Genomic DNA, 3,390 nt, shown 5'->3' with positions numbered 1-3,390 from the left:
CTCAACAACACTAATTATTAGAGAAATGCAAATCAAAACTACAATGAGGGCTTCCCTGGTGGCGCAGTGGTTGAGAGTCCGCCTGCCTATGCAGGAGACATGGGTTCGTGCCCCGGTCCAGGATGATCCCACATGCCACGGAGTGGTATGTGGCACCTAGAAAAATGGTACAGATGAACCGGTTTGCAGGGCAGAAATTGCGACACAGATGTAGAGAACAAACGTATGGACACGAAGGGGGGAAAGTGGTGGGGGAGGGTGGTGGGCGAGGGATGAACTGGGAGATTGGGATTGACATGTATACACTAATATGTATAAAATGGATAACTAATAAGAACCTGCTGGAGAGGGTGTGGAGAAAAGGAAACCCTCTCGCACTGTTGGTGGGAATGTAAATTGATACAGCCACTATGGAGAACAGTATAGAGGTTCCTTAAAAAACTAAAAATAGAATTACCGTATGACCCAGCAATCTGACTACTGGGCATACACCCAGAGAAAACCATAATTCAAAAAGACACATGCACCCCAATGTTCACTGCAGTACTATTTACAATAGCCAGGACATGGAAGCAACCTAAATTCCCACAGACAGATGAATGGATAAAGAAGATGGGCTACATCTATACAATGGGATATTACTCAGCCATAAAAAGGAACGAAATTGGGTCAATTGTAGAGAAGTGGATGGATCTAGAGACTGTCATACAGAGTGAAGTAAGTCAGAAAGAGAAAAACAAATATATATTATGCGTATATGTGGCACCTAGAAAAATGGTACAGATGAACCGGTTTGCAGGGCAGAAATTGCGACACAGATGTAGAGAACAAACGTATGGACACGAAGGGGGGAAAGTGGTGGGGGAGGGTGGTGGGCGAGGGATGAACTGGGAGATTGGGATTGACATGTATACACTAATATGTATAAAATGGATAACTAATAAGAACCTGCTGTATAAAAAAATAAATAAAATAAAATTCAAAAATTAAAAATGTAATAATAGAGGAAAAGGTGTGGAGAGAAGAAGGATGGTGTGGAGGCATATGGGAACTCTGTACTTTCTGTTCAGTTTTTCCATTTTTTTCTAAAGCTATTCTAAAAATAAAGTCTATTACTTAAAAAAAACTCTCACTCATATAAGATCACCGATTAATAGATAAAGATGACACTGCAATGAAGTTAAGAAAGAATGGTCTTTATATAAATAATGACAGATCAGTTGGATAGCCATATAAAAATGAATCTTTATCTCTTACCTACAGAAAATTCAAATCTAGAGGATCATAAATCTAAATATGAAAAGCAAAGCAACAATGCTTTTATAACAAACCCTAAGAGAATGTCTTCATGATGGACTCTTAAATAGGATACCAAAAGTGCTAACCATAGGGGAAAAAAAGGGTCAGCTGGACTGTTTCAGAATTAAGAGTTTCTGTTCAGAAGAGGATGCCATTAAGAGTAAAAAGGCAGGCAGGGAACAGGAGAAGAAGTTATGATACGGAGCAATCTCTAAGATGTGCTGGTTAGTAAGAAGGGGTATTGCAGAACAGCATGACTAGAATGATAAACAGATGCACACAGGGCCACCGCTAGACATCATAAAGGTGCCTCCTCTGCATCCCAGCCCCTTCGATACTGTGGATCAACACCTCCAAAATGGAAATCCTTCAAATGATTTTCTGAAGGAAAATTTGCATCTTGTTTTGAAATGAGTATTAACTGAAAGACACACTCAGGCTGAAAACCTAAACTGATGATTTTGCCACTTGGGATCGTCTGTCACGGGCCACTTCTGTCAGCCGCATCCCCACTAGATCTGGTTGGATATTCATTCAGCGCACAAGCTGGTTACATACCAGAGTCCCTTAAGCAGGACCTTCATACAACTTGGCAACTTCCCCATGATTTTCTTGCCCTACATTTCCTATTATATTGTTCTGGATATCTTTCTTTGTCTTGTTAATTATTTAAGCAGTGGAAAAAGAGAGAGGATTAATCACCATGACTAAGGAAGTAGCGTGTTTGGACCTCAAAAATTGAGGCTGTTATTCATTAACTGGTTGGGCCAAGGAGAAGTCTAAGAAATCCTGCAACCCCTGGGGCAAAGCAGAGCTGAGGGGAAAGTCAGAGCCAGGATAAAGGATCTCCAACCCCAAAGGCAAAACCAACCCCAAATGGGCTCTCGGTTGATTTCAGAAGAAAGTTGTAAAACATACACACACACACACACACACACACACACACACACATATATATATGTGTGTGTGTATATTCAATTAAAAGAAAGTATCACCTGGGCGTCCCTGGGGCCACCAGCCTAGACTGCTCCAGAAACAAATCAGTTCCTTCCTAAAATTCCAGATAAATCTTACCAGAAGGCCAATACAGATGCTTCTTTCTGGGATGTGTTCTTGCCAAGAAACGCCTCAAAAATATAATGAAAGTCAAATGAAGAACATATTGCTAGCGTTCCTGTGAACACAACTGCTGGGGTTTCCACAGGCAGAACAGACTCAGAAAATCAGCGTGAGAGGGTGGGGAGGAGAGCAGGAAATGAGACACGCCCTCTTCCATGTCTTGGCTTCATGACCAGTCATGCAGAGGAGAGGAGAGAGAACATGCCAGGGAAGTGAGGTATCCAAACTGGAGTCTGGGCTGGTCAATTTAGGTCTCAGTCCAATTTCTACATTCCAAAAGGAGGGAGTTAGGCTAGATAATTTCTAAGAACACTTTCAGTTCAAACACTTAATGAGTGCATTTAATATGTTCTTTTTTTCATTCAGGGACTCAACTGTTTTTCTTCTAGGACTCTAGTAAGTTAAGACATTCATTCATTTAAATATATATATAGAGAGAGCATATATATATATATATATATGTCTATATGTATGTTTATATGTCTATATACATACACACAGGGGCGGGGGGAGAGAGAAAGACCCTATTTTGAGCCAGATACTGTTCTGGCATAAAGCAGCAAAAGGAACAGAAAAAGTTCTAGCCCTCATGATGTGATTCAGTTTGAATTTTTTCTTATATTAAAATGACGGGGGTGATGGGCAATAGACACATGAAAAGATGCTCAACATCGCTAATTATTAGAGAAATGCAACTCAAAACTACAACTAGGTACCACCTCACATTGTTCAGAATGACCATCATCAAAAAATCTACAAACAATAAATGCTGAAGAGGGCATGGAGAAAAAGGAACCCTCCTACACTGTTGGTGGGAATGTAAATTGGTACAGACACTACGGAGAATAGTATGGCGATTCCTTAAAAAACTAAAAATAGAGCTACCATATGATCCAGCAATCCCACTCCTGGGCATATATCTGGAGAAAAACATGGTTCAAAAGGATACATGCACCCCAGTGTACATTGCAG

The 3,390-nt window shown here is 40.5% G+C and overlaps 1 protein-coding gene across 1 annotated transcript in view; it reads right to left on the bottom strand.

Annotated features, from left to right (window-relative positions):
• Positions 1–2,510, bottom strand: part of CASP8 (caspase 8) — a 50,967-nt gene extending 48,457 nt beyond the window's left edge. Inside the window, exon 1 of the mRNA XM_007112917.3 lies at positions 2,374–2,510. The gene's annotated coding sequence lies outside the window, so the exon portion shown is untranslated. The remainder of the gene's footprint in view (positions 1–2,373) is intronic.
• Between the last annotated feature and the right edge of the window lie 880 nt (positions 2,511–3,390).

The sequence above is a fragment of the Physeter macrocephalus genome, chromosome 2 (genome assembly GCF_002837175.3).
Source record: "Physeter macrocephalus isolate SW-GA chromosome 2, ASM283717v5, whole genome shotgun sequence".
Classification (NCBI taxonomy): Eukaryota; Metazoa; Chordata; class Mammalia; order Artiodactyla; family Physeteridae; genus Physeter; species Physeter macrocephalus.
Note: the sequence above shows the minus strand (reverse complement) of the source record. Positions and strands in the feature narration are given on the sequence as shown.